Consider the following 9,914-nt stretch of genomic DNA (forward strand, 5'->3'; position numbering starts at 1 on the left):
CTCTGTGTCTCTCATGAATAAATAAATAAAATCTTTAAAAATAAAACAACCCCCCCCCCTCTTATTAATTGTTGGATGAAGTGTCTGCTTGTGTTCCGGTTGTACCGATCCCCCACAAATCATGGGATGGGCCAGACTGGGCCACAGCCTGCCTGTGGTGTGCTGGGTGAGAGGGGTTCTGGGCTCAGCCCTATGGGCTGGGGGAGTTCCGGTCAGGCACTGGCCCCTTGCTGCCTCCTACCCAGGGGAAACTGGCATTCATCCTCCTTTTCTCCTGGGGTCCTGGGCAGCAGTGCCCTATGGGGGCATGTGACCCAGTGGGGAAGCCCACTGCTCTGGTTCCCAGCTCCCCAGCTGGCGTCTAGCCCCTTGGAGGCGTACTGTGTGACCTTGGCTGTGGCCTACCTCTTTGGGCCTCTGTCTATTCCAGCCGTGGCCTTGTTTCCAACATTCCCGACACTCTGAACATGCACCGCCCCCCTCCGCACGCACGCCAGGAGCCCAGGGACAGCCTGGGGAGGGCAGCTTCCCTGTGACCTACCTCTTGTGCAGGCTGCATCTTTCCCCAGCAGCCGCTTGGCTGTGTCCACTTCCCCATCCCAGGGCTTTGGTCTGCAACTTCCCAGTGTGTTTGGATGTGTAAACTGAGGCAGAGAGAGACAACTCAGAGTCAGAGACTCACACCTGGAGTGTCTCAGCCCACACTGAGGGTGAGGCTGAGGCTCGGGGTGCAGGGAGGAAAGCCCCGGAAGGAGGTTGGCTCCTGGGTCCCCCATCTCTGGGTCTGGCCTGTCCTCCCTCCAGACCTGCCCTGCCACTCCTGTTGGCCCTGACCCCTCTTCTGGATCCTGAAAATTTGCTGATACAGAGAATCATGGGCCTGGAGATGTGGACTTTCTTCCCTGTCACCTGTTTTTCAGCCAGGAGATGGTGGGAAATAGAATGTGTTGTTTCCAAAAAGCTCGATCAAAACAAAGACAGATATGTCACAGGCAACAAAGGGATGGTGGCTGGGGGCCCTGGAGAAGGAAGGAACCAGGCAGGTGTTTGCAGGTTGACTTTGGGTGACTGGCTCTCTCGGACTCTCCTGGGTGCCTCGATCCTTCCACACCTGCCCTGTCCCCTTTTCCACCATGAGTTAAGGTGGCTGGTAAGCCTCCAGATGCAGAAGTGCTGAAACTAGGGTCGCAAGATGTATCAGATAAAATTACAGACACATACAGGCCCCTGAATTTCAGCTGAGAAAGAAGTTTGAGTGTAAATATGTCCCATGCAGTACATAGGATATACTTACAGTAGAAACAAAACAAAACCACACACTTTTTTTTCATTGTTTATCTGAAATTCAGTTACCTGGGCAGCTGGTATTTGGCAAATCTAGCTGTAAGTGTAAAATACACTAGATTTTGAGGAGTTAGTGCCTAAAAAGGAAGGTAAGACGTCTGAATAATGATGTTTATATGGATTATGTGTCAAACTGAAAATATTTTGGACGTCTTGGGTTAAATAAGGTATTAAAATTAATTTCTACTTTCTTTTTTATGTATTTAACGTGGCGGCTGGGAAATTTCCACATGTGGCTCTGGTTAAGCTTCCACTGGATGTGGACACCTGCTGCTCACTGCTCATGCCAATTCCCGGATCGGATCGGCAGCGGCAGCGAAAGCCCTGCCGTGTTCCAGGAAGGCTCTCAGTCCCTGGGAAATGACACCGGTAGGGCATCTGGAACATTGCAAGCAGCGGGGCAGGGTGCCTTGGGAGAGGTGTGTCCCTCCTGAGCCCAGTTTGGCCATCGGGGCACTGAACTTGCAAGGCGGTGACAGCTGAGGGAGGGGTCCCACACTAAAGAGGAACTCGGATGCAGCAGCCTCCACCGGCCCCCCAGGCTCCCCTAAGCTCCCTGCAGGTGCTTGAGAACTGAGGAACCAGTGGAAGTGAGGCTATGGTGGCCTCAGGGTGCTTCCCTGGGGGTCCTGGAATTGAAAGGATCCTGTGTGCCTCCAGATCAAAACAACCATTTTTCTCTCCCTACAAAAAATCCTAAGACGATTCCCAGGGGCTGCTCCTGGACCCCCTCTCTCCCTTCCTCCTTCGTGGCGGCTCCCCTAGCATCGCCACTGGCTGAACACTTCCAGGCTGTAGACCAAATGGAGACGGAATGTTCTTTACACACAGTTGAGGCTCAGAGAGGCCAGTCTTAAGCCTCAGGTCACACAACATGAGCTGCAGAACTGGGGCTTGAACCCAGGGCTGGGACTGCAGGGTCTGGGTGCTTCCAGGGAAAGGGCAGACAATGAATGAGCAAAGGAACAAAGTCTCATTCCTGCCTGGAGCACGGAGGCACGGCCTGGGGAACTCACTAGAAGGGCCTAACTTCCCCCATGGCCACCTTCTTTCTGAGGTGCCCACACATAAAGCTTTTTGGGGACTGGAGCATTTGATCTGTGCGCTGGCCCAGTGAGGAGAGTCTGCGCGGTGCTACTCTGCAGGTGAGGAAGCCGAGGCCCTGGTAAAATGCAGCCCCAGGTCACCACACACAGTACAGTGGGACTGTGACCAGGTGCCCTGGCACAAGGAGCCCGGGCCCTTCCGGCACGTGACACCAAAGCTAATATTTGCCTTCACCACTTACAAAGGGTTGTCACCACCTTATCTCACTGACTCCCCACAACCAGGGGGTAGGCAAATATTTTCAATAACAAGTTCAGTTTGCAGATGAAGAAAGTGGGGGGACTTGCCCAAGGCCACTCTTCCCAATCAGGTGGCGGAGGGGACTCACACTCTGGTGGCAGAGCCATGCTGGCTGCCCTAGGACAGTGGTGTGAGCTTCCAGGGCCTGGCCCAGTGTGGGTTCATGACCCAGGGAGTCACCACAGATACAATTCAGGTCAAAGTAGGAGGAGGCCTGGTCCCCTCTTCCCATGGAAAGAAGCGGGGAGGTCAGGAGCCACGCGGGCACAGTGTGGGGTCGGCCCCCAGGGGCGAGTCTGCAGGGGGTGCTCAGCCCCATCCTGCAGCCACATTCTCTGCTTCCTGATTCACCCCTCCTCTCCTTAGAAACTAGGGGGTAAGTTATAGCCAGAGAGTGAACGTGCCTGCCCTACGTTTGGGGTGGAGTGGGTCCAGCCCAGCAGTCAGACAAATGGGGCCTCTGGCTCCATCACTCTGAGCTGTATGGCTTTGGGCAAGTGACTTAAGCCCTCTGAGCTTGCCTTGCCTCATGTGTGGGATGCAGACGGCCCAGCAGCTTCTCATCCCTGAGGCTCATGGGAATCGCCTGGTGCCGGAATCTGCAGTCCCAGAGATTCTGACCTCGCTGGGCTGGGGTGCAACAGACCCCTGGGGAGCTTTAGCTGCAACTAGCATGTCCAGTGGGGCCAGAGGCCTCTGTCCCTGCGGCCGCTGGAGGATGAGCTGAATCAACAGAGCCTGGAAACCACCTGGCCTGTGGAGGGGCCCAGCGTGTTAGCGCCCCTCCCAGCCCGCGGCCTGACCTTTGGGGGCCACACTCTTTGGGCAGTCTCATGGAAATACATCTTCAGAAGAGCCAGATCACCAGGACTGCAGGGGAGAGCTGGTGACCCCGGTGGCGGTCTTGCCAGGAGCCCCAAAGCACCACCGACTCAACCACTGGACGAACCTCACTGCCGCCTTGCTCATGTACTGTGACTCGGTTTCCCCAACTCGGTTCTATGCCACTGACTTTTGAAGTCAGAGGAGGACCTGACATTTGTCCCCTTGGCATTTCATCTCACGCATCTGCACAGCCACACCACGAGTCATTCTAGTCCCGGGGTAACCCCCGCGTGGAGACCAGCTCCGCTAAACCGGGAGACCCCGCCACAGCACCAGGAGCCCCGGCAGAGGCTGCGCGCGACCTCTGTGCCTGCTGCGGACCGCGGGGCATCGAGGGGCGGCAAAAGCCCGGACAGAAATCCTCTTTGGAAAGAGCAGATTGGGAGTCAGAAGCGACGTGGAAGCTCGGTATGATGGGAGCAGGAGAAGCAGGCTGGAAATTGAGGTGGTGCCCACCCACCCCGCAGGAACGGGGGCAGGAACCCAACGGGGTGGGCAAGCAGACGCAGCGAGGCGGGGGGCCGAGGCCGAGGAATCTCAGATGGATTTCGTTTCCATTACGTTTGTGTCACAAACAGCGGTAATCAGCATAAGGAAAACATTTGAGACAAGCGGTTGAGCATCTGCCTTTGGCTCAGGGCATGATCTTGGGATCCAGGATCGAGTCCCACATCGGGCTCCTTGCAGGGAGCCTGCTTCTCCCTCTGCCTGTGTCTCTGCCTCTCTCTGTGTGTGTCTCTCATAAATAAATAAATAAAAGCTTTAAAAAAAAAAACATTTGAGACAAGGACTTTGTGTTTTGTTCACTGCTGTACTGCGGGGCAGGCGTCTAGCACGGCCTGGGACCCAGCGCTGGCTCAGATAATACTGACCGAATGAATTAATGAGTCTTGTTGCTTTCAGACCTTCCTGATAGACTCTTAAAAACATTTCTGAGCGCGAATAGAGCCCTCTGTATATCATATGCTTCCTACCGTATGGAAGGATTGGCATGCCTTCTGGATATTTAAATCTTAGATGGCAGCTGTGAATTGGCCAAGGCTGAAGGCGGAGCTCTGTGCACCCCGGTAGGGACCTTCCCTCCCCAGACACGGTTCCACGACTGGCAGAGGGCTGAGTGAACAGGGTCTGTGGACTCAGAGACTCTGGGTGGCGCGTCAGCTCTGGAGCTTACAAGCTATGGGTCTTTGGGTCGGTTACTTGGCTTCTCTGAGCCCCAGTCTTTTTAACCATAGAATACCTGTCCCCTCAGGGAGCCCATTTGCCTGGCATGCTGTGGGGCCTCAAGGGGTGGTGGACACCCCTCACCTCTGTGTACCCCAGTTCAGCCACTCTCATTCTGGGCAGTCATGCACGTGGCTCTGGCCTGCTCCTTTTCCAGCCACCCAGCCCGTGTCCCTGTCCCCCACAAACTTCCCTGAGGGCGGGGATTCTGAAAATGTGGTCCCCAGACCAGCAGCAGCAGCCCCTGGGAACTTATTAGAAATGCAGAAGCCCGGGCCACACTAGATTGGGGAACCTGCAACCTGCATTTTTACCATGCTTCCAGGGGGATTCCCTTGGGTTTTTGAACCCGTGAATGAAAGGAAAGGAAAGGCTCTCTCTATGCCAGCAGACGGAGCAAGCCATCTGCCGGGACTACTCTTGGTGAACCCAGGCTTGGGCCCCGGGGTCCTGCCCCGTCTCTCTACCAGCTGGGAATCCATCAGTAACCTGTGGTCCGGGGTTGGGGCTTTAGCGTGCACCTCATTCCTCAGGACACCAGGGGCCCCCTGCTTGTCCCCACCTTTGAGGGTCCTGCCGGGAATCTGTGAGCCCCAGCCCCTCGGCACCCTGACAGGTGTGCTTGCAGTGTGGGGTATCCCTGTAGACTCCAGGCTGGCAGGGACGTCTAACCAGCCCCTCCGCCAAACTTCCAGGCCCTTCTAGCGGGTGCATGGCTCATCCTAGCCCCAGCGTATGGTCCTGGAGCCACAGTTCAGAAGCGGGTCAGGGTTGCTGAGCTGCTTTCTCTCTGGCATCTGTGGCTGTTGCCCCTTGGCCCTGGGAGCAGGGGCGCCACTGTCTTTGTTTCTTTTGGCCCACAAGCTGCTAAAAAAAAAAGCCATGTTTGCCACTGTTATCAGGTTTTACAAACCCTGGGGGCCTTGCCTTCTCGGGCAGGTGGGGTCAGGGTCTCAGGGATTTAACTTAGTGTCAGGTGACCAGATCTTCCCTGGGGACAGGACAGGATGAGAGAACAGCCTGAAAGCATTTTGCACGATTCTTCCCAGAACCCTGCTTGTGCACAGAAGCACAGAAGTCCTAAGAAGGGGCTCCAGGGCCCTGTCCTTTCCCTTCCGAGGTCCCAAGTGGCTGCAAAACTTCTGAGAAGCTCACATATTGCAAACAAGAGCCTGTACTCCCCTGTTGAACCACCTCCAGGGGCTCTCCACTGCCCTGGGGCCCACCCAGGTCTCAGGCAGAGGCAGGCCCCTGCAGGAGCTGACCTAGAAAGGCCTCCTCGCCCGGTCCCTGCCCCCCTTCCAGGCCCCCTACTCTGCTCCCCAGCTGCATTGCTTTCCTCTGGTTCTGGGCAAACCTCTGTAGCTGTCCCCATTCCTGCTGCTCAGACTAGGGTGGGGGTACTGGAGCCCGGGGGTATTTCCCGGGCCCCCGAGCACTGGGCTCATACCTAGTGCTTTATGAACACGAGCTCTGTTCATCGACAGAGCCCACCTCGTGCGTGAACCAGACCAGACAACAGCCATCAAACGCTTCCATGCCCCAGTGTCTGGAGTGGGAAACAAGGGCTTTGGAGGGAATTCCGGGGCAGTGGGTGTTGCGGCACTCCATCTGGAGAAGTGGCTCTTGGCCACTCAGAGAATCGGGGCAGGGAGGTGAGGGAGTGCAGGGCAAGGGTGTTCCCAGGAGAAGCCCCCGGAGTGGGAGCTGGGCTGCTGTATTTGAGGGGTTGAAGGTAGGGAGGGGGTGGGGAGCCCCCAGAGGCCCTGGGCAGAGTGGGGGCCTGTCCAGTGAGACCCGAAGGTGCCTCAGACCAAGGATGGATGGGGTGTTGACCCATTGCGGAGCCGGCACAGGCGGGCCTTGGTGACAGATCCCCGTTAGAAAATAAGCAGTGGTGTCCTGCTCAGCGTGGAAGCACCCACCCCTCAGGAAGCAGGGCCCTTATCTGCACGCAGGCCAGTTCCTAAGCTGTGAGTGCAAGGCTCCCCCCAAGCAAGGCTGACTCAGGCTGCCAATGTGGTGTGCAGCGCCCCACGGCGGTGAGCAAGGGCAGAGCGGCGCCAAGAGTATTTTCCTGGTGGCGGGCCATTTGCTGGGCTGAGAAGCCTGAGAAGGAGAGAGGTTGGGAGCGGGTGGTTAGGCACCGTCATTCCTCTGTGGACCTCCCCAGCTGGCCACAGAAGGCTGGGGTGTGGGAGCTAAGGGGTCTTGGCTGGGGTGCAAGTGTGGGTGCTGTTGGCAAAGAGAAGACGTCAAAAGTCTGGGGATCAGAGGAGGTCACGGAAGAGAGAGGGGAGGCCAGGATGGAGCCATCCCCTATTCCCATAAGCCTGTTGAGATGCTTGCACCCCCACTACCCCATGAGGAGGCTGTCCTGCTCTGAGGTGGAGCCCAGGGGTGCTCAGAGGACGCATCTTCACGGGGCTGGTGACGTCCCCCTTTGGTTGCGGCTCTGGAGCCCGCTCGGACCTCAGGCAGATGCCATGAGGATCTGACAACGCAGCGTAGAGGCCTGCCTGCTTTGGGGCCAAGGTGACGGTGATGGGGACAGCAGGGGATGGCGGGGACGGAGGGACGGGGATGGGGACAGAAGTGGGGTGGGCTCACCGGTGGAGAGTGGAAGGTCGAGACCACTGTGAGGATGATGAAAGCATCACGCAGCCCACCGTAGCCGGACCCTGGGGCCAGGGCTCGGGCGGGAACCCTCATTAGGCACATTCACAGACGAGCGGACAGAGGGGTGGTGAGGGGCCGAGCCCGGCAGCCTGTGACCCCAGCGCCTGGTTCCTCCCCGAGCACAACGCACAGCCCTCTCGGTGAGTCATTGGGGTTTGAGGAGTTTAGACCTATGTAGTCTCCTTCGATACCACCCCGAGAGCAAGCAGAACCACAGCTGGCTTCGGGCTGGTGGTCCTCGTCACCGCCAAGTCCATCACCATCACCATCACCATCGCCACCACCGCCACCATCATGCTCACCACCCACAGACCAGCAGCCTGGGCAGGGCGACGGCAGGATCGGTCCTCACCCGCACATGGGATGGGTTGGTCCAACAGTGGGATGCGGGCACTGGCACCAGTGCCGGGGGGGTGGGGGGATGTGGCTGGGACGGAAGCGCCTCTCCGAGTAGACGGGAGCCCCACCTTGCTGACAGGGCAGTGTCCAGCAGGACCCGACAGGCCCCGGGCCCCTTGGACTGACTTCTCCCCAGCATGCCGGGCAGCCCGCCACCTGACCCCCCTGCTGCCTGCCCTCTGCAGCGCTGGGGGGCTGCCAACTGGCACAGTCAGGTCTGGGCAGGGCCCCGGAGGCTCTGCGTGCTTGGTGCCTGGTTGGAGGTGGAGGAGCGGCCTGGCTGTTTGGGGGTGGGGACACTTGCCGAGATATCTACCGCACGAGCAGGGGCCCCCAGCCAGCCTCACCTCGGGACCATTCCTGCACCCAAGGCGATGCTGCTTGAATGGTGGGAATTCAAGGCAAGAAGGCTAAAAAGCCATCAGGCTGGGCCTGGCTCCACTCCCCTCATGAATCTGTGCAAGGATGGGCCTGCCCACCTCTGGCCGCCAGGGCCTGCAGACCTGAGTCCAGGCCGCCATGGCCTTCTTCTTTCTCTGGAACCCCTGACCTCCACCCTCCATTTCATCAGGGGGGGTAGCTGCTGTGTCACCAGCCAGGAGGCAGCTGCTCTTGTGCCCTCCTCACTCTGAGATCTCTATGGTCCACCGAGCACCTAGACGTTTCCTTCACGCACACAGTGAGGCCCAGAATCCTGGGGCACGAGGATGTCTGTGCTCAGAGGGTGCTGTCCCACGAGCCCAGTGCCCCATCTCCCGGGTGAAGAAGCTCAGAAATCTGCTCAAGTGCTGTTTCCCCCTCCAAATGTTTGCGACCTCTGGGGAGGGAGCTCAAAGCTCTCCCACCCATCAGTGACTCAATCCATAGGAATTTATTGCTTGGCACTGTGCTGAGAAGTGGACATATTATGAGGGAGAAAGGCACAGATCTTTTCTTCAAAGAGCTGCTGACTCAGTGGGGAGGTAAGGGCATAGGTATGTTATCACAAATGGACTTATCTGGGGGTGTCAGGAAAAGCTGTCTTGAGACAGACAACTGGGCCGGGCACAGAGGGGTAAGGATTGACCAGGGAGAAAAGCCTTGCAGATGAGGGCAGCAGCAGGTGCAAAGGCCCTGAGGCTGGAAGGAGACTTTTGAGAAACTGAATGTGTCTGGGTAAGGGCAGCAGTGGCTCACAGGAGCCAGAGCCACAGGAGCCAGATCGTGTAGGCCTGGTGACCATGGAAGGAGTTTGGTCTTTCCACCCTGAGAGCAAAGGGAAGATCCCAGAAGAGGGTGACGGGATCAGGCCTGCAGTGTGAAAAGGTGGTTGGGAAGATGAGGGTAAGCATGTGTCAGGGGCTGTGGCAGCTGTCCCAGGACCGCATCAAGGCCATGGCCACTTCCTGTTCCTAGGAGGAAGCTCCATTCGGGACCAGCCAGATTCCAGGATGCTGTGTGTGTGTGTGTGTGTGTGTGTGTGTGTGTGTCTGTGTGTGATCGTGGCAGAGTGGGAGTGTGTTGTGTGTATACACGCGGGAGTGTGTGTATGTATGGTGCCTGTGTGTTGTGGGGATGCGGGTGGCTGACAGGCAGGTCAAAGTGCCAGCGGGTGAGGCGTGCAGTGGGAAGAAAGGTCGTAGGGCTTGTGGGTGTGGTCTCTCCTCCGCCCCAAGGTCCAGAGCAATGGGACACAAAGTCCTATTATGCCCTCGCCCTTCACATCCCTCATCTGTCCCTTACCCCGGACCCCCTGCAGCTCTGCGCACCTGCATTATCATTATTTTATAGAACGAGGTGTAAGTTATAACCTACACATTTGCAGCGCACACCGAGGTTTGCGCATGTGCTGCCTCCGTGACCACCGGCCAGGTCAAGGCAGGAAACATGCCCAGCCCCCCCGAAGCCTCCCCAGGGCCCCTCCCTCTGTCAGCCCCCTTTCAGACTTCTGTCCTCATGCATTAGGCTGGCCTGCTCTTCATCTTGACATCCATGGAATCCCACAGAATGTCCTCCCTTGTGTCTGGATCTTGTGCCCCACTTCCTGGCCCTGGGAT

This window comes from Vulpes vulpes, chromosome 12 (genome assembly GCF_048418805.1).
Source record: "Vulpes vulpes isolate BD-2025 chromosome 12, VulVul3, whole genome shotgun sequence".
In the NCBI taxonomy this organism is placed as follows: domain Eukaryota; kingdom Metazoa; phylum Chordata; class Mammalia; order Carnivora; family Canidae; genus Vulpes; species Vulpes vulpes.